We start from the raw sequence: 21,920 nt of genomic DNA, 5'->3' as shown, positions 1-21,920 counted from the left end.
AAATTTTAATTTTAATACCAAAATTCCAATTAAATCCAATTTTTTGACCTAATATATAGATCATGATAATATTTTTTCATTTCCAGCTGATACTACTTTTTGACATATGTAAAAGATTCAAAAATATCTAAGTCATGCATTTGATTTTTATTCTGCAAAATAACATTTATGTGTAAATGTGGAAGCCCTTTGAGACCAGACATCAATATATTAGTTGGGTACTGTCCGTTACATCATATGACTTATCTAAAGTGAAAAAGGTACTTTCAATATTTCAAATTTTGAATCAATTGATTCTTGATATTGTTAGAAATATTTTCTAAATTTTCATATTTTATGGACATTTAATGGATTAATTGAAGATCTCTCAGTTTTTGTAAAATTGTTTTAGTCTTTTCCTTACAGATGAAATTAAAATTCCCTCCAAATATCTCCACCTAACACTGGTTTTCTTTCAGTGTAAGAATCCCAGATAGCTTTTAGTTTGCATGAGTTACAAACTGAGATACTATTTATGATGTTTAAAATTTTATTCTAAGAAGTTTAATTCTGATTTTAGACATTGAGAGAAAATTTCTTATCAATGTCATTATCTTTTTGCTGAAAAAATATCAATACTATCCCATTTATTAACTTATTTTTTACATAATCTGCAATTGTTCTGTTTTGCTCTGCCATCTCAAATTATAACTATCTTTTATCATGCAATTAACTGCATATATTCTCTGTCTCACTCACATGCTATCGCTTTCTGATAATAGCACAAACTTCATCTTTACCAGATTCTGCATCAGAATTACATCTTTGCCTAAAATTTAAATGATTACCTATACTTATTCTTTAAGTGGGCAAACAATTTACATATATCATAATTAAAGTAATATGAAATATTTAATTTTAGTTATCACAATTTACATAGCATCATAATTCATGCTGTCTAAAAAAATATTAAAGTAAATTCATTCAATGTCATCCATATTTAGAAAAACTGTCATTCCAGCCAAATGCATCTGTTGACATCAACTGTGTTGGGGATATGTTAATACATGTGAGAGGCTAGTAAGGACGTGTGTCCCAAATGTACTACAATACAATCGTGCAGAATACAACAGCCAAAGTGGAGCGTGGTCCACTAAAACAGTGAAGTCGCATTAAAAGGAAATATTTCACACAGCTTCAGTCCTGACAGTTAAATTAATAAAAATTAAAATTGCAGCTCATTGGATGCTCTTGCCACAACTCAAATGCTCAGAAGCCTATTAGCCAACAAACATGGTGGACTCCACAAGTTCTCGGACAAACAGACTCTGTACTTTAAGTTTAAAGCCAATTTAAATGACTCCTTCTTCCTGAGCAGTTTGAATGTTATCCCACCTGAGCACGAAAAACCAGCAGAAGAGCCTGCCACGTCCGCATGGCAGTTTGGAAGAGGGAGGCGTCACTTCATGGGTGTGGAAAAGTGCCCATGATCATTCCACCATGACAGCTTTCGGTTGCACAGTCAAAGGCAAAGTGCCTCTTCAAAGGTGGAAAGAAAATTAAAGTGAGCAGAAAATAAATTTATTAAGCTCCCAAATTAGCAAGATTGCTTTGCAAACTTTAATTATCATTCCAAACAACATGCCAGTCAAATGCAGATCACGAAGGCAAATGCTGGAAGTGCCTATTCCAAATATTATCTGAGACAGTTCTCACTTGGGTTCATAAATATTTTCAGGGGCTCGCAGTTTTTTTCTATTAGGATTTTATCTATCTTTTTATGGTGTTATGATAAAATGGCAGCATAATCAATAATAATTAAAATGTCCTATTTATCATTTCTATGACATTCTATCTATCCATCTTCCTTTCTTTAAACATCTGAATAACCAATAATTGCTACAGTTTTAGTTTTTATATTTATATTTGTGTTTAGAATCATGTTGTTGACACGTGATCCTTTTAACTAATAGCCAGTAACTTAAAATTCAGTATTTCCTGTGGGCTTGGAATACCCTCCCAAATACATTGGAGATAGTTGCTGCCTCTAATTCGTAGGCTTACGTAGTTATTACAGCAATCTCCCACGTGATAACACTTAACGCTCCATGCATTTGCTTCACTCACAATCTTAGCATGTTCTGAGAGTGAACTGAGGGTTCTGGATTTTATTGGAAAGATTCCTGTAGATCTAAGTGAGTGAACAGATTTTCCCAGTTCTGTTCGTGACTCTACATCTGGACTCCATCGACCTTTACGAGTGAAGCCACATGGCTTCCTGCGGCCTCATCTCCCTCGCACAGCTGGGCGGAAAGGCTCCCCTCACCCTTCAGGCCTCCACCGTGCTTTCCAACCCACGCTGTCACAGTGATCAGACAAAATGCTTCTGATGTGTCACTTCCAACTACACTTCCCGCCAGACCCAAAGCTGTTCTAAAGATGTGGTTCGATGTGCCATAAACTGGACCATGACACTGTCGTCAACATCAGACCCCAAGGGACCAGAAACCACAGGAAAATTGTCAAACATTTCGGTTTGTGTTCTGTCACTCAAGGTCTCTGTTGCTGAAGGCCCCCAATAAATGTGTGCAAACCGATCCCAGACACGATAAAACGGAGAACAGGATTCTTGATACACATCAACACATTTTACCATATGAAACTAAGAGTTACTGCCCTGAAGCGGATAAACTTATTGAAAGAGAAACATCTAATACCAAAGAGTGAAAATAGCCTTTTTTGTTAAGACGGCATCCTTCATCAGAGAGTATCCCAAGTTATTTTTTCAAGCTGTGAAATTGGAATTATCCCAATATACTGAAGTACAGGATAAATGGATTTATTTTCCAGTATATAAAGTAAATATGTGTTTTAAAAAAAACAAAAATATATTTTTAAAACTCCTGTTCTTTAAGGCCGTCTCAGCCCATGTCCAGCTTTCTCTCCAGTGGTCCGCGGTGAAAACCCCTCCTGAAAAGATTGCATGCAGTGTGCACACCTGGCACTGCTGGTCCGTGACTCTCAATCTCATGGTGCAGAAACTCTCAGACCCTAAGGTGGGGTGGGTTATTTCAGGTATGCAGCAAATAGAAGCTGTGGAAGGCAGAGTCCCTGGCAGCTGGGGCCACGTCTTGGGAGATGTATGCTCTCGTGCAGCGTTGCAGACTGAGGAGCTGACGCTTTGTGGTCCATGTGAACCGCACATGCTCTTCATCATCACCGTTTTCTCTCAGCACCACAGATAAATATGCTCTAATCCTCACAGTCTACCACTTTTAGAAATTTGGTTGCTATCACAACTTCATATCACCAGTTGAAGTGCAGTTATTAACTTTTCTTAATTCTCCAAATTCATGATGGAAAAGTATGCTTGCAATAGCTCATTGTTACGGTTTCTAAACCTGTGAGGACCCAGGGTCCAGCCAGCCCATTCTCCACTTTGAGAGCAAGTCACCCAGCAGCTTACATGCCCCAGATGGACCCAAAGGTCAGCACATGCACAGCTCACCACCACCGCCCCGCCATTGCTGGTGAGGACATCTCACGAGCGTCTGCTGGAACCCTGTGTAGCCAACTTCTGAGACTTCGGAGGCCGTTCTCTTGACAAGCCCCTTCCCCTTTGGGTTTTGGTGGGTGGTGCTGACCTTTGTATCCCACAGCTGCTTTGGGGAAGATTTCCCTCCTGTCCCTGAGCCCCTCATCCTCCGTCTAGCCTGTCTTTTGGCCTCAAGGTTACACTGGGCTGGAAAATTGCTTGATTTAATTTTATCACCCTCTCCATGCCATCCGTTCTCCATTTACCCATAGAATGCTATTTCCATATCCCAAATGTGGTCTTGTCACTTCTCTAATTAAAAATTTTCAATACTTTCCCCTGAGCTTTTGGAATAATATCCAAACTGCTTAGTATGGTGTGTTAATGCTTCATGGCTGATTTTTATGACACTCCAGTCTCATTTCCACCACTCACCACCTATTCACCATTGCACTGCTCCGCCCCATGGACCAGCTTCATGGGATTCTGGACCTTTACGCCTTCGGCTTCCTCTACCTAAAAGGTCTGCACTGCACTTTGTACCTGTTAATCAGCTCTCATGGTGATTCTCTCTCAATGCCGGATCATAGTGCATTTCAATTCTGTATTACACTAGTCAGTCTTCCATCATGGAATCCTGCACTGTGTTTATTAGGGAAGGATTTTGTTCTCTGTACTTTCATACCTGGCATGGGCTTGGCTCATGAATAACTGTGTGCTGATATGTATCTGTATAGTCTCTGTCCAATCTAAATAAACTAGTTGCAGAGGATAATAATGTCGACCTTTTTTTTTTTAAGTGAATAATTGTTTATGTTTTTTTCCTTCATCCTAGAGCTAGTGTGGGAAAGTTGGCTTATATTTTAAAAACTAAATCTTCATTCTTATTTCTTCCATCAACAAACATTTACTGCTTTCCTTCTTTATGCAATGAATTATACTATTAGCTAGAGAAAAAGAATTGAAAATTGCTGTTATTTTCTTCAAAGACTAAAAAGACCAGTGGAAAAGACAAAATAAAATATAACAACAAAGCCAGCCATTATAATGTAGAAAAATAGGCAGTATGTCAGTCAAGACAAGCTAGCTTATGTTAACTGAGAAGTTAGGATTTCAGGGATGATTATGATTACTAAATCACTACAGAAATATTCTTTTTTTCCTGGTATATCAAAGTAGGGGGAGAAAATACCTGAAATCTCTGAACTATAATTCACCTACCCTGATATCTGATAATGACTGTAAAGGCGCCTTATCTTGTGCCTTTGTGATTGTAGGAGCTGTTACTCCCTTTATCTGGTCTTTTCTTCAGTGTAACTTGGAAGGGCAACTGCCTGAATGCTAATGAAGGAAGTTGAGTCAGCCATGAGCTATTTCACTCCTTTACATTTGCAAATTGTATCAGTTTAGACTCTGCATTGAAAACTCTCTCCTTTCCACTTGGACTTTGCTATTGAAATGGTAACTCTGTCTCCTTTTCTGCTTGGACTTGCTTTTTGAGATTGTCTGAGTTCATCTTCCCTTGTTAAAATCCATAAACCCTTTCTTGAACCCCTAACTTCAGGGAGATAGACTTTGGGTTGATAGGCCATCTGATCTCCTGCTTCACGCCTAGCAACACACTCTTGGTCTCAGTGTCTCAGGAATCGGCCACTGAGTGCATCAGGCAAGAGTCCACCACCCTCGTCCAGTACCATTTATGCTGTGATGACAAAGGAACACAGATTTCAGTGGTTTCCCCATTCCTCCCCGTCTCAGGTCAGCTGCAGCTCGGCTCCAAGTCATCTTCACTCGTTGCCCAAGCTCATGGAGCAGCTTCTACTTGGGTGGCTCTTGGTCTCACGGTCCAGGGAAAACAACATGGCGGCCATCTGCCAGCTCTTCAGCTCCAGGCACCTTCTGCATTTGTGTCACAAGGCAAAGAAAATCACAAAGCTCCACCTGCAAGTTACAAGTGGGCTGGGCATATGCCATCTTCCACAGGGCACAGCACCCAGGGAGGGCACTGAGTAGGGTACACTGAGTCCAACCCAGACTTGTACAAATACTTGAAGAATGAGTTGGAATTATATACATGGGGCAGGGAGAGGTCTATTCCAGACGCAGCTGCCAGATGCAGGAGCAAACGAGAGCATGACATTTTATTCTGTTAGAGTGTAGAGTGTATGAACAAAAACAAGTGTTTGGAAATCCTTAAATGATTCCACGATGAGTGGTCCAGTCAGAAAAACATCGTGGAAAGAATATCCTTTGGTTGTGTGAAGAAGCCTTTGGCAGAAGTTGTAGCCAGAAGCATTAAAGAACTGTAGTTGGTTAGGGGAGAATCCTAGTAAAATGTGGTAATGATGTAAGCCCTGGAGATGCTGTGGAAGCCCAGATGAGAACGCTCACATGAAGGGCCATGCTTTCTTATGCTGCTTCAGGTTTTCATAAATGCCTCATGATCAGATCAAAATAATTTACTCTTGATACAATCATATGATTCCTAGTCAGGATATAGGGAAAATCATTCAGTGGGACAAATTAGGACTTTGCTAAAAAGGTCATTGTGATTTTTGTTTTTGATAGCAAATTACTATTAAATCCTATTTCTGAGGCTCATTGTCATTATTCATTACCCTATACATTCATTGTGTCATTTTAATCTATGATGTAGGCTGACATTGAAAAAAGGCAAGAAGTGGCCAAAGGAATCTTGACTTTCCTTGTGATGGACCCTGGATGCTCAGGCTAAAGAAGGGTCATCTCCATTCACGTGTTTATGAGTATTTTCTACAAAGCAAAAGAGAAGTTACCCCAAGAAATTTAAACAACTTTTACATAGAGTTTGAGCTCCTTTATCAAGGAAAGTTGGTAAATTAACAGAGAAAAAAACTGATGTTATAGTTGTATGTCTCACTCCTTCCACACATCTTGGTGCTTGATTTTTCACAGAAATAAAAACTGGGAGCAGCCATCAAAGGCACCCACAGGTCATGGCAATAATGGCTGAGGTGTTTTAAGTTCATAAATAGGTGCTTTAATTGCTACATTTGGGTCCAGGGATATTGGAAATATAACCATTGTATTCAAAGTATTTGTAAATTAGTAGTAAATTAGGTAACAATTCATGGAGATGTTATCTTTTTTTCAATTTGATAAACCAAAAGACACCTTTGAAACCTATCTGAAGAGGATGTCTGTATAATCATATGCATTACAATTACTTGTAAAATCTAAGGTGGAATGACCAGCAAAGAGCAGTGTCTTAAACATGTCAGAAGACATGGGAGTCATCATGGATACAAGCAAAAAAACCCCAGCAATTAGTTTGAATTACCTATTTATGCAAATAAATAAAGAATTTTAATATACATATTTTAAATAAGATTGATACAATCAATGGAAGTAGTAAAGTAAAAACATTGTCTTTTTTCTTATATTATTGAAAGAAGGAGTTCAAAATATAGGTTCTGTTTTTTTTGAATGACTAATTAGCCTGCCCAAGGGAAGCTTGGGGGGTTGGTAGTAAAGCTTATCATCAAGATGTAATGAACCAAATTGGATGATGAAATTGTATCGAGAAAGCCCTGCACTTCCAAGAGGCAGAAAACAAAACAAAAACAACAAAACAGAACAAGAAAAATGCCCTCTGAGTTTCCTTTTTATCTTTTGAAACTTGAAATCTCCACCAAGGCACCTGACCCAGCCAGCCAATCAAGCCCCTCATTTACTAATTTTGACCTAATACACATCACTTTTGACCCAATACAAGACAAAGCCACCTGCCTTAAGCCCAGCCCGGTAAGATGGACAAACACTGGTCTATCATTAGGAGTTGAACTACCTCAGATCTTGTTTTTGTTGCAGCAAAATTTTGGTGTCCTACATAAAATGCTGTAGTCTGCAAACTCGACTCCAAATTGTCTTCCACAGGCAGCATAAAAGGAATAAATAGAAAGGGTCACGGGAAGCAGAAATTCACTCAAGGAAATCAAAATGGGAGGTCTGATTTGAACCATGGCTCTCTTTTACATGTTAGTGAAAATGTGGCACGTTAAAATTTTCAAAAGGGACTGTACTTAAAGTGGAAAAAGCCCAAAGGCTTTCAGCTGAAACTGCTGAGAATAAATTGTTTGTAATGTATATTAGAATGGCTTCATACAGAAAGGAAGCAAATCTATAGTTCTTCACATTTATTCTCTCAATTAGTATAAATATATATAAAACAATACCAGTACCTTTATGAAACATAGAAAAGAAATTTCAAGTAGCTTTCATAGAATAGCACAAAATGAGAAACAATAAATTCTACTGGTACTGACATTTCTGGTTTTATCTTTTCTGTAATTGTTTCTAAAGAAATACATATACCCAAGTATGTTCATATAAACATACACCCAGTCACTCACATTTGGGTAGTAAGATGGAATAGCACTCTTTATAGATATGATTATATATGTATGTATTTACGGATATGGGTATGCATCAATGGTACTATTTTTTTGTGAATATAAGTATATATATATATATACATGCTTATATGTGCATATATATTTACATGCATGAATTTAATTGTATAAATATGTGTGTGTACATACTTGGATATATGTATTTGTATATAAATATGTGTGCACATATTCTTAGAAATGTAATACTCTATATGTACCATAACATAGAAAACCAAAAATGAGCTTATAATTAATTGATACTTCTGATTTTCATCAAATGTTACTGGACCATTTTAATGTTCTCCCTTCCTTTGTTTGCAATATCTCTCTGACAGGAGAACTAGGATTTAATTATTCATGAAAATTCCACTTATTTTTGCAAACATAGCATAACGTAAAGTAATTTTAGAATTTCTAAGCCATACCCTGTGAGAAACAAATATACTACGTAGAATTCTGTAGAGTATAAAATTTACATAATGATCTTTTCTTTATCCTTGCCTTACACTATATGAAAAAAATACTTCTTATTGAATTTATACAGGCTAGTTATTTTCTTTCCAATCCCCTTCAGTGTCATGCTTTTATTCATTTGTAATGTAATTAGGTCATTTGTCACCATTTATATTTTGTTTTGGGTTCCTCCTTGTTTTGCTTTGTTAAAGATGCCGAAAAGCAATATACCAGAAGTGGAACAGCTTTTAAAAGACCAATTTATTGAGTTGCAGTTTACAGTTTTAAGTTCATAAAAATGTCCAAAAAAGACATCCAGAAAAAGGTACTTTGGCTCAAGCAAGGCAGATGGGTCCACAACACCTCTGTGAGCTGGGAAGGCACATGACGATGTCTGCTAGCTTTCCCTCCAAGCCTCTCATTTCAAAATGGTTCCCTGGGGGTGTTTTCCTTCTTCATGTCCAAAGGTCTCTGACTGCAAAATGGTTCCTTCTCAAAGGACTCCAGTAAGTGAACCGCCTTGGATGGGTAGAGACACATTTCCATGGAAACTACTTAGTCAAAAGGTCTCACCCAAGATTTGGTGGGTCACATCTCTGTGGAAACAATGTAATGAAAATAATCCCACCTGACAATATTGAATCAGGAATAGAGAACATGAATTTTCTGGGATACACAACAATTTCAAACCAGCACATTCCATCCACTGGACCCAAAAAACATGTTCTTTCCATATGCAAATTACATTCAATTCATTACAATATCACTAAGACTTAAACCACTTCAGTAGCCGTATGAATAAAATACAAAGTCATAAACAGTGCAAAAATTCATCAAAGTCAGATACAGGCATGGCATGTCCAATGCACAATTCTCCTCTGGCTGTGGTTTTGTGAAACTCAGAATGAGTCACCTGCTGCCAACATACAAGGAGGGATAATCACAGGATACATTTTTCCATTTACATAGGGAGAAATTGGAAGTGACACAGCGGTTGCCAGATCCATACAGTTTCAAAAACCTGAAGGACAAATGCCATTAGATTTCAAACTCTGCGAATCATCTAGCCTTGGAGCTTTAGAAAGTGACAGCCCCACACTTTCCAAGGATCTCTGTAGCAGCCCTGCTCTCCAAACAGTGGTGTGAAGTTTGCAACCTTGGAGGACGTTGAAGAGACCACCATTTTCTCTGCTCCACCCTCTCCAAGCTTTGGGGAAGCACCTGGGCTCTCTGCCATTTCTTGGGTACACGTTCAACCCCTCCACAACAATGGGGTGGCAGCCAGGCTCTTCCCAATCTCCAAGGAATGTGCTCCACCCTCTCTGAGGCCTGGGGAACCAAAACCCTTCCAGAACATAGAAGCAGAAGTCCTGCCCTCAGCCTTCAGGTCAAACTCTCTCTCTCCAAGTGCATTCGATGGGTCTGATCTCCTCTCCTGAGATTTCTTGGCTTCAGACCTTAGCTTCCATGGTTTGACCTTTGAAGTTATGTTTCCTTCAATTTGTCCCCTTTATGTCCCTTTTATTCCAGACCAGCAGTGGTTCCATTTATACAGATTCCACAGTCAACTTGTTGGTTTTCTGTGCAGTACACTGGGATCGTAACTATTAGGCACTAGGACTTTCCACAAATCCTTTCCGGATAAGTCCATCTCCAATAGGCTTTCATGGAAAGGGCTCACTGTTCAATGTTTGACTAAATCCTCACATGGGGCACTATTCTGTGGGGTCTTGCATTCTGGAAGCCTGAAATTTTCCAGACCATAAATTTCTGGGTTCTTTACACCCAAGAGTTCAGTTCTCAGCTGATCTTTTTCCTGTCAAATTTGACTACAAGCTGTAAGGAGAAACAAGGCCACACTTTCCACATCTAATCTGTAAATCTCTCTCATGACTTAAATCTGCCTTCCATCCAAAACCAGTAGTCAATTTTGCCAGCTTCTTTGCCACTTTAAAACAAGGATGTTTTTTCTTCCAATTTGCAATAACCCATGCATTATTTCTCTCTAAGTCCCCATCAGAAGTATCTTTAGAGTCCGTATTTCTACCAACAATCTCTTCAAAGTATTTTAACCCTTCACTATCAAGTTTCTCATAACTCTCCAAGAATCTTCTCCTTTTTCATTTAAGACACTGTTCCAAAATGTGTGGTATTTTCAAACCACAGCAGCACCTCACTTCTCTGCTACCAAAATCTGTTTTGGTTTGTTAAAGCTACCAGAAAGCAATCTACCAAGAATTGAATGGTTTTTTTTTTTTTTTTTTTTTTGCATGGGTAGGTATAGAAAATCGAATCCAGGTCTCCAGCATGGCAGACGAGAACTCTGCCACTGTGCTACAATTGCCTCCCTTGGAATGGCTTTTAAGAAAGTAATTTATTAAGTAGCACGTTTACAGTTCAAAGGCCATAAAAATATCCAAACTAAGGTATCCAGAGAAAGACACCTTGACTCAAGGAAGGCTGATGGGTCTGAAACACCTCTGTCAGCTGGGAAGGCACAAGGAAACATCTGCTAGTTTTCACTCCAAGCTCCTCATTTCAAAAGGCTTCTCCAGGGGTGTTTTCCTCCCTCCTCTCCAAAGGTCTCTGGTTGTGTGGGCTCTGAAGAATTTTCCAAAATGGTGCCCTCTTGAACAACTCTAGTAAGCAACCCACCTTAAATGGGCGGAGACACATCTCCATGAAAACCACCTAACAAAAGTTTCCACCCACAACTGGTTGGGTTACATCTCCAGGGAAAAAATAAAAAATATCCCACCCCAGCAATATTGAATGAGGATTAAATCTGGGATACATAACAGTTTTAAATCGGCACACCCCCATAACCTGATTTAACTTATTTAGCTATTATTGAACTATGAGCATGATTTTAAGAGACAGAATTGGGTAATAATGGAACATTTAAGTGATGCCTCCTATATAAAAGGTAGATACTGTCCTATCCCCATTTCTCCTTTCTCTCCATGTTGGTCCTTCATGCACACTCCCATGGTTACTGATCTAATTATTTCTGGTTTATCCTTCTTGTATTTCTTCTGCATAAAATGATCAGGCCTGTGCTTATTTTTTTTATATCTGCCTCTTTATGTGAAGAGTGATATACCAAAGATACTTTGACACATTTTTGTTTTTTAATTTAACAGTATTTTCTGGACATCACTTCATGTAACGTCAAAGAGATCTTCCTCATTTATTAGTTTTTTAGCCTGTCAAGTGCTTCACTGTATGGAAGTATCATAGTTTATTTAATCACTCTCTTGTGACCATTTAGGTTGTTTCCAACAGCTTATGATTAAATAAAACCTTATGGATATGTGTTTTCAGATTTTTGAAAATGTGTCATCATGGTAGGTTTTTAAAAGTGGGATCACTGGGTCAAAAGTTAAGTAGAGAAAATAAAAAGTTAAGCGGGTAGGCAATTTAGGTATTTCAAAATTTCTACCAGAAGGGTTTTTCCAGTTTGCACTTCCACCAGCAATATATATAAACTCCTGCTCTTCCACAGCTTCAGCCGCAGGGTGGGTTGTGTTCTACAGAATTTCACATCATTGTAAGCAATTAATAAGTTCCAAAGGTCGCAGTTTGCGAGCAGGACTTTGGAGGGTTGAGGGCCCAGGAACACATTGCTGCATGTGAAGTAGGTACAGAAAGAGGGAAAAACTAAGCTGGGAGGAATCAGCTGCATTGATGTCTTACACATTTCCTTTGAACTCTAAGGATTTTATGTCAAAGGGTAACGCAAAACTTTGTTATAAAACTGGTAAAAGAAACAAAGTCACCTGTGTAATCAAAGTGGAAGATTTATCAGTCTCAAACTGGGGAAGCCGAAGTAAGAATCTCCAAATGGGAATTGGGTTTCTGTGGCTCGTAAGGGCAATTAGGGGATTCCCAAGCGGAAAGTTAAAAATATTGTCGGACATCCAAGTTCTTCGTTGCGTTGAAAGGTTCTACAAAGCAGGAACAAAGGAACAGAGTTGATTAGTATGGTATACTTGCCCATTTTAATAGGGAATTCCTACTGGACCGAGTCTATTTTATTAAATGTGGCTCAAATTTCAACCTATTCAGAAATCCTCTGCTTTCCAGTTCTTGGCCAATTTTCTTCTTCTACAAAGTCCCTGCCATTTCTCAGAAAGGGGAAAGTTCCTGTCAACTCCCAATGCAGTTGGCCATTTTATTTTTTTAACACAACTTGTCTATTTATTTGAATATTTGCTTCCTCACCTGCCCCTGCCAACAAGCAAACTCCTATTATTACAGAGTCACTCCTTAACCATTTGGGGGAAACTTCTGCTTTCCAACCACACAGATGTGCTTTTCACACCGCCTGGCCCTGAGGTCACAATAAATGAGGAAGCGCCTATGAGAATGCCGCGTGGCTTCCACCTAAGTGCTGTTTTCAAAGTCTCATGCTACCCAAACTGAGTCAATCAGGGGTAATTCTAGAGCTTCTTATGACTATTGGTTGAAAAAGTCTCCGTTACTGCATTGAGTTTTAAGCTGACAGTAAATACCTGGAACTGGTGATGTGTATTTGTAACAGCACAAGGTGACCTCACCATAACATGAGGCAAATGCAGAGGAAAGCTGAGTCAGTGAACGGAAGAGAAGCAGTGCCCTGAAAGATGGTCAAATATTTAGGTTAAACTGCACATGCACCATGGACCTCCAGATAGAAAATGCAACACATTCCTTTCTGGTTCATCATGGTTTGAATTTGGATTCTTTTATTTGCAACTCAAAGTCAAATTAACAGAGTATTATTTCAGAAATTCTCTTGGCCTTAGGATGACTCTTAAGTCATACGAAACTAGTATAGGTGAAAAATGAAATATTTCTCTGAAACGAATTGTTTAGTTCAATTTCTGTTCATTAGGTTTCAAAGGATAAGGGAATGATCCTGAAACAGATGAACAAATTCTCATCCTTGAGATGTAAAATGAATGAAAAGTATAACTGCCAACAGACGCTGAAGTATCCATGCAGGACTGATAATTGATTCTTCCAGTGAATTAACATTGCAACATATTTGAGTTTATCAGAACATTTCAGAATAGGCCTCTCTAGGGTTTAGTGCATTCCACAGAGTATATAGATACTGCCGTGGTTGTCAGTAATGGAAGGTACACTTTGTTAAATTCTTTTTCCTGAAACATTTCTCTGTCTCTCCACGACAGAATCATCTGTATATGACTTTCCATAAAAGCCCCTTCAAAGCCTAATATTATCAGGCTTCCTTTTCTATAACTGGTTCAACTGTTAGTACTCCCCAAATTTTATGCTCTAGCTTATTTGCTTCCTACCCATGTGCCCTTTTGCTGTCTGAAGTACTTGCTTTTTGCCTAACAGCCTCATTTCTTAATTTTTCAGTATCCACTATCTGTAGTTTTGAGTGTTCAAAAAGGAGTGAGGCACTCTTAGGTCTGAGGACAGGCAGAGATTGAGATGCAAATGATAGTTAAAATCCAGTTTGGTGAGTTCCATGGGAGATAGAACTCACCCTAAGAATATAGAAAAGGAGCAGACTAACTCCGTCTAAAGAGAAGTGCTTGTTTCATGGAAAGTATTCATTACTAACTTGAGACTTGAGCTGAAGGTTGATCTCTTTTATTTGCTTGAAATCTCTTTTCTCCCGCATCCATGGCTTTCCTGTTTCCTAAAAGAGTGAACTATTATTATATTTCATAATTTTTCCAGATGTTCTCCTCCATGAATATTTCAAGGTCACAATGCTTTATAGTTAAGTACATGTAAGATTCCAGGTAAACCTTTTTATAAAGTAAAGTATTCTATGACTAGTCGATTCATATCATTACACTAAATGAGCAGCTACGTAAGTGTGATAGAGTATTTACCAATAGCTGTACTTCATTGATATTCATGTAGGAATATAAAATAACCACTCAGAATTTTACTTTCCTACCCAACCATTTCCTACTCATTAATTTTGCAAAGGAGTTAACTTCAAACTCCATTATATTACAGCGAACGCGTTTATATTAAGCAGGTGGTAGTTCTTGGACTGCAAGTTCAGTTCTGTTGAAAAAAGAGACCTCGTCCTACCATCAGAAATCACTGTGCTTGTGAGGCAGTGGCGATTTGTTTATAGCCTCTTCATGCAAGAAGGCATGATTAAAGCCCCGTCAACACCAGCACAACTGTGAAGAACCTACAGCAGAATTAGTTTCTAACGTGTTGAAATTGATAAACAACTTTCAAAGTGAAATTATGTTCTCTATATTTTTTCATTATGCATGCTATGAAAGGAAAGATAAGAGCTCAAAAATGCTTCAAAGGTTAGTTCTATGATTATATAAGAGGAAATGCTAGGATGTTTTCTTTCTCTCAAATGTGGGGGTTTGGCTTAAACCTCAACGCAGTGTGCATGCACATGTGCTTTGGAAGTTGGCCATATTTCCTAACGCACTGCAAGGGAAGGAGAAGGAGAAAGAGGAAAGAAGTGGAAGATAGAGACAGAGCATCTTAGCTCAGGCAGCTGCTGAACTGTGTCATACCAGAAATGAACTGGCTTTTAACAGTGGGGATTTATTAGTTTACAAGTGTCAGTTCTGAGGCTGTGAACAAGTCCAAATCAGGACATCACTCGGACAGTGCCTTCTCCTCGAGGAAAGGCTGCCCAGGGTCCTGGGGTCCCCATCACGTGCCAGGCAGGTGGCCACACCTGCCGGACTCTCCCTTCTCTTCCGGCTTCAGCGGCTTCCCTTCTGTGTCTCTGGCTTTCTCTGCCTTCCGTGCCTTCTTCTCTGGGCTTCAGTGAATTCCATCCTCCAGCGCAGGGGTCGTGTCCCGCCCTGAGTGAGGTGGGTCACACCTAAAGTCGAGGCACTACTCACCAGGAGGCCCTACTCACAATGGGTCCAGACCCACGGGAGTGGGGCCACGTTAAGAACATAAAATTCTGGGGTCCGTAAAGCCTCCAAACCATCAGGGAAGATGTCAACCTTGAGCTTTTCTGGGATGGTTAGGATTTGAAGGAAAAGGCTGAATCAGCAGGAATACCGGAAGTGCAAGAGAACAATCGACTATTTGCTGCTAGCTGTGACCAGCCCCCCGGAGTCCCGGCAGTGTGCACTGCAGTGTGCACTGCTCTCACCTGCTGAGGAAACGAAAGGCAAAGGGGTTTGGGGAGCTGCTGGGGTTTCTGCCATCAAGCCCTTGCCTGGTCAGCAGCGCTGGGGAACTACGCTGCTATACGGTGCTGGCAAGAAATGGTGGTGACCGGTTAAAGGACAGAGTCCTACACGCTTATTGGTACTGAATTATGTTCTGGCCACGCAATGACCTTCAGGGTAGAGATGTGTGACCAACAGAAAACACGCTGACGGAAGGTGACATTTTTTCCCCTGTAGGGAGTGAGGAGGGCGATATTTTTAAACTAGGCTCAGAGGGGAAAAAGGGCTTGTGAGCACATGGTCTCATCACAGGACGTCCATTGTGGTTGTCACCAGGCACTGTGTCCGCACTCTGCAAAGCCAGGAGGCAAGACTTTCTAATGCAAACCACCACTGAGCCTTCTCTGTTCCCGAATTTGGCCCCAGGGTCTCTGTCGACACCTTCTTTCTCTCGAGGAAATGTTCCTAGTCCCAGAACCCCGTAAGGTTCTCTCCCCAGGTTACTTCTTGCTCAGTGGCAGCTATTCTTCACAGAGTTTCATTCACTTTGTCCACTTGTTTGAAAGTCTATGCTATGAGGTATACGGGTTATGAGGACAACAGAAACCCAGTGTAATTTCCCCATAGTAACCGTGTCTACTGTTAAATAAGATGCTCTCCTAAACTGGGTGTTGCAGGGAGGGAACCCTGTTCTGTAGAAGGCTTTTCCAGAAGAGAAAACAATTGACCTGGAGGCACTTTTTGAGGAAATGGAAACCACCTGGGATAAGCCAGTTCAATCCAGTAGAGATAATTCATCAGGAGGGGGCATGAACAACATCATAACATATAGCTGCTCCCCACTCTGCAGGGAGCCCCCAGTGGAAAACAGAAACCTAAGTTAGGTGGTCAGAACACTGCTTTCCTTTGGCATTCGCCTGTACGAGCTCCTGTGTCCACTCCACCCCAGGATGCTGCCTGACGCACAAACACTCAGCAGACCCCCGGGGCCCTCGGCTGCAGGAGCAGCGTTTCTTTTCACATTATTAACAGGGACATCTTCTTGCCTGGACACTGACAAATGGTAAAATGAACGGAATTGCAAGTTTTCTCCTTTTATCGACTGTTTTCATTTTCAGAAATGCTAGAAAGAGTAGTCAAAGAAATGGGAGATGCAGAAGATTGCACAGGGCTTTATAAATCTAGGGGTAGCCGTATCCTTAAAAATGCCACATAAACAGTGCCCTGGGGATCCCCTGGAATGAGGTTAGCCAAGGCGCTATCTTTTTAAGTGGCTAGTAGGGCAATAGCATACACATTTATTAAATAGGTTTACTTTTCATTTTGGACTTTATTCTTTTTCATGCTTTCCCTTCAGCATGAGGAATCATAACAGAAACTGTGATATTTATAAACATCAATGACTCTTTCTTCCAGCACATCCTAGACGTATTTTGGATGAACAGCTCTTTGACAGGCCTCCCCTCAAAGTCCAGGGCTCAAATTAGCTTGCCGGATGCACGAGGTGGCAGCCAAGGGGATGTGCCTGCAGATGACAGGTGGTGACTTCCCAGCATTCAAGACACACAGGGGCAGGCCACGGTGGCTCAGTGGCAGAGCTCACCTGCCATGCCAGAGACCCAGGTTCGATTCCCAGTGCCTGCCCATGCAAAAAGTTTTTAAAAAGTGAGAAAGAGAGAGAGACACAGGTTGTAGCCACCTGGTGAAAGATGCAACTGAGTGGCTCTACCTGGTGTGTTTTCATCTGGCAGGATTCCACAGCACATCCTGCATGTCTGTTGCCATAATCATACCAGAGAACAGTTTCCAGCCCAGCCAGTACCAGCACGGAGTCGTTTCCTACCTGGAGAACGCTAAACACACCTGGGAGCCATCAGCAGTGGCTTAGTTCCCACTCAACATTCTCCAGGGATATACTGCCCAGGTTTTCTTGACACTAAATTTACAGACACCCTTCAGTAGGCAGTTTTCTTCACAAAATGGGATTAACACATAAGTGACATAGCTTTCATTTTTTATTTCAAATGTAAAAGAAGAGATATCTTTGTAAAACAGTACATTTTGCATGGAAAGAAAGGTGTTCCTTACCATACAAAGCTATTTCGAGATTGGATGCTGGGTGATTGGCAGGTTTCCATGCCCACCAAGTGAGCTGCTTTCTCTCCCCATCTAGAAGCCTCAGCAATTCAAATTACCAATGCCTGCAAGGCCCTGGGATATTTTAAATGGTGAATACCAAATCCGTACACACCAAGAACATGCAGTCACAGCATAGACACACTCAACCTCATCAACCTCCTCCTGCTCCTCCTCCTTTTCAATCGCCAGACTGAAACTTTGTTTTATTGTTCTTCTAAGAAGCACCAATGAAAAACAGGACCACAGGATACACATGTACTGACACGGAAACAAAAACTTACTCAAATGGTCGTGGGTTTTATAATCGAAACCGCGAGTACATAGACATTCATTACTCTTGTAATTATGAAGCTGATATCAAATATATATATATATTTTTTTTGGCATGGGCAGGCACCGGGAATCGAACCCGGGTCTCCGGCATGGCAGGTGAGAACTCTGCCTGCTGAGTCAAATATATATTTTAATGAATGAATCAAAGTTTGTATTATCAGTAGTCCTTGCTTCACATAACTTACTATACCAATACTGACACAGAATTATCTGGAGTTTTTGCCAAATAAAACATATTGTATTTTATAAGAAAAAAGTGAGATCCAAACTAAAGGCTTCTTTCTATTTGTTAATTTTCCTGCAGTTATCTCTTACATGGCATTCTCCACCCCCACTTTTTTTTTTTTTAGCATGGGCAGCGTCTGGGAATCGAACCCAGGTCTCTGGCATGGCAGGCGAGAATTCTACCACTGAGCCACCATTGCCTGCCCTCCCCCACCCCCATTTTATCTGTTTTTATCCAGTGGGTCAAATTCATTCTGAAAAAGTATCCGTTGTTTGCTGTGGAGATGATGGGAACCTGGAACAGTGTCCTAACATAGAAAAACGTTAGTCATATGTTGCCAGTGCCTGGCTACCATTAATGGCCAGCTTTTTGACTAATATTTATTTACATAAGAACACAAGAATTTTAAAGTGTTAGACAAATGTAAAGTGAGTCATATACTGACACGGAAAAAAAAAACTAACTCAAATGATCATGGGTTTTAGAATCAGAACTACAAGTACATAGACGTTCATTCCTCTTGTAATGATGAAGTTGATGTCACACAGGCCACGTGTTCACAACCACCGAGGCTGGTTGGGGAATGTATCAATTGCTTTATACTTCTCATGGTTTCACCTCTACATTTTACACCCCATTTAAATTCTAAATTATGTTTAAAGGATAAATAATACTGTTCAAAATTTGTATGCTTTATTTTTAATCAAATAAATTCAAAATGACACTTTGTTGCATCTTCTGTTCAGCTCGAAGACAGATTGATGGTGTCTAATTATTGCTTTCCTTTCATCTCTGGCACCTATTAATCTTACACGCAAAGGGTTAAAAAACTACCAGGAATCTTGGCAGTATTTTACATTCCAATTAAAAACAACTGTTGAGGATTAGCATAATGGGAAACCTACAATAAGAAATACTGTGAATTTCCACTCTTTAGAAAGGACATCCTAAACTGTGGATAATCAATGTTTTGAAAAGATTGGTCCTTAAATAGAAAGCACATTTTACGAGAGGACATTCCTAGGAAATACAAAGCAAGTTAACACTGGATCTTCTATACTTGGAGATACCTGAGTTTGGGCTGTAGTTTCTTTGTTGATATCCTGATTGACCTTCAGAAGTCACTTAATTTCTCTGAAATTAAGATTTCTGAAAACAGAAAACAGAAATTGCAATTTCTATACTTCTCTCTTAAAACAAAAATGTGATGGAACTAAAAACAGCGGTTAGTGCTATTAGTCGGGCTCACTACGGAAACACGACCTCATGATTATATAACGTAAATATTACAGGGCTTTTAAATAGGAATTCAAATTCCACTGGGCAGGCTGCACCCTGGAAGCTCCAATGAAGGTTTGTGATGGATTCCCCAGGAGAAGCTGCTGGCTGAAGTAGAGATGGAAATGTTCTCTTCTGACTGCTGAAATCACCCCTGCTCCTTTTAAAGCTCTCAGCTGCTGGGATGAGATCCTCTCATTGCTGGAGGGGTCTCCTCAGTGCAGTAGAGATAGAATTGGCTGCAGAGCAGTCAACTTACTGATGATTTAAGACCATGAAATACCCTCACAGTAACAATCTGGCCAAGTGGGCACCCTCACGTGGGCAAGCTGGCCCGTGCACTTCACCATCACACCAGCACATGGGTTTTGCTTTTCTCCACTCTCCCCTTGACCATTAACTAATAACTATTACTCGGCACTTACTAAGGGCAACTACTGTAATGAGTGTTGCATATGCGTTAAATCCTCCACCAAAGCTCTGTGAGCCGGGAATTAACATTATACCTGATAAATCAAAGTGCCTGTGGAATGTGGAGCACATAGTAAGTTCCGAATATTGGTCCCCAGCTCTCTCCTTAAACGTGTCATCGTGCCATGTGCTATAACATGTTACTGGAGCAGATAAGAAAAGGTTATCACACACCTTGGGGAAAGCAAACATACGTCCTGTTATTGCACTGGTGAGAAGACTGAGGCACAGGGCGGTTAAGTAAGTTGTGTAAAGGCACACCACACTCCGTGGCAGATGCAGGGTCCAGGACCTGGCGCTCAGGCTGAAGTGCCCACGGTTCCTACTAACATGTATAGTATTTGCATAAATATGCAACAGTATGCACAACTGCAAACATAGCTATAGTAGACAAGGATGTTCTAGGAAGCCCCTTCACAGCTTTATGAATTAAATTTTGATGTTATCATGATGTTGAAACGCATAGTTCGCCCTACGTCACAAAGCAGAACCAGTTTAACTTCAGGAATGTTGACTCCAGAGGCTGTGGTTCTTGTATCGCTGCACAAACACATTTAATTAATCAACTTAATTAACCAGTGTTCTATTTCAATTTCGAGGGATCTGGGATGGTTTTCAAAACTATGTTGCATGTTATATAAAAATAGCCATTAGTTTTAGTGTTGCAGATTTAAACCTGGAAGTAGCATGCTATGGTGAAATGAGCAGTGGAGGCGGGGGAGTCGGCTGAAGTCATCCGCTGGATGGCCATTTCATCTCAGCTCTGGTAAACGAAGGCCCTGACACCTGCCCTGCCAAGCACCAGACACACCCCTTGGCTCGTGCACGGCCAGCTGACCAGAACTCACCATGCGGCCCCATCCTGACTGCGTGAAGGGAGATGCGTCCTGCTCTGAAACAGTGTGGAAGCCTGTGTGGCGAGTACTGTCCATCCCTATGATTAATCATGTTTAATATAAGTAAAATGGTACCCCCACCTCCTAGTGTGTTGTATGGGTTTGGTGTATGTAGCGTTTCATGTGTGTACATAAGCTAAATGTACACAAGATTAGTATTAATCTTGAAAATGTTCCTATTCAAAAACAAAGAATTACTTAGGAAAACCAACTAGCCAAGACATTTGGGTTTGGAATTTATGTTTTTCTTTTCCCAATTTGATTTTATGATGCCACGTCCCTTTAAATAAGAATAATTGTATTTAGTTGGTACTATGTTCCACACATCATGTGCTAACTCATTTTACCCTCACAATAATCCTCTATCATAAGCATTGTTATTATCCTTAGTTACTATTTGAGATTAAAATTGGATCATTTGTTTCAATGAATGTCGTGCAAGCTTTAAAAGGAACAGCTAACTTTGTCACCACATCTTGAAAACTTTGGTAAAACACTTGATGCTCTTCTATTTGAAAGATTTTGCAGAAAACAAAGAACATTTAGTGAGGACCTTGCCTAGGACAGACACTGCGCTCCTGCTTTATATGTGCATTTCTTCTTGTCTCCAGACCAATCCTCTAGGCTAAGAGCATTGTTACACTTGGCAAGTGAGAAAGGCGAGGTTTCTACAGACTTCAGACCCAGGTATGCATTCATGTGTGCAAAGACCAATAGGATTATTGATCATTAAAATACAACAAATTCCCCAAGGATGCCTTTGAACAAGTATGGTTCGTGATGGGGTCTACAGGTTTATGATATCTTCACAACGTTTTACTTCATTGTTAAGTCGTGCTCCCCAAGGTATTGCTTTATCACAATTTTACCTTTCATTTAGAAAATAGGAAATAAGTAAGAGGTAGGACAAAGCTCGCAGAAATTCATATGCATTTGAGGATAGGAAATAGTGATTATTCAAAGACAGTTTCAACCTAACTTGCCCCTGGAAGGATGACAGATGTACTATAAATATATATATATATGTATTATATATACATATACATA

The 21,920-nt window shown here is 40.0% G+C and overlaps 1 long non-coding RNA gene across 1 annotated transcript in view; it reads left to right on the top strand.

Moving 5' to 3' along the window:
* The window catches only part of LOC143669923 (uncharacterized), a 57,536-nt gene that overhangs the window by 34,933 nt on the left and 683 nt on the right, over nt 1-21,920 (top strand). The window contains exon 2 of the long non-coding RNA XR_013169125.1: nt 21,485-21,560. This is a non-coding gene — a long non-coding RNA (uncharacterized LOC143669923). The remainder of the gene's footprint in view (nt 1-21,484; nt 21,561-21,920) is intronic.

Source organism: Tamandua tetradactyla, chromosome 26 (assembly GCF_023851605.1).
Source record: "Tamandua tetradactyla isolate mTamTet1 chromosome 26, mTamTet1.pri, whole genome shotgun sequence".
NCBI classification, from domain to species: Eukaryota; Metazoa; Chordata; class Mammalia; order Pilosa; family Myrmecophagidae; genus Tamandua; species Tamandua tetradactyla.
This window is presented reverse-complemented; position numbering and strand designations above follow the sequence as displayed.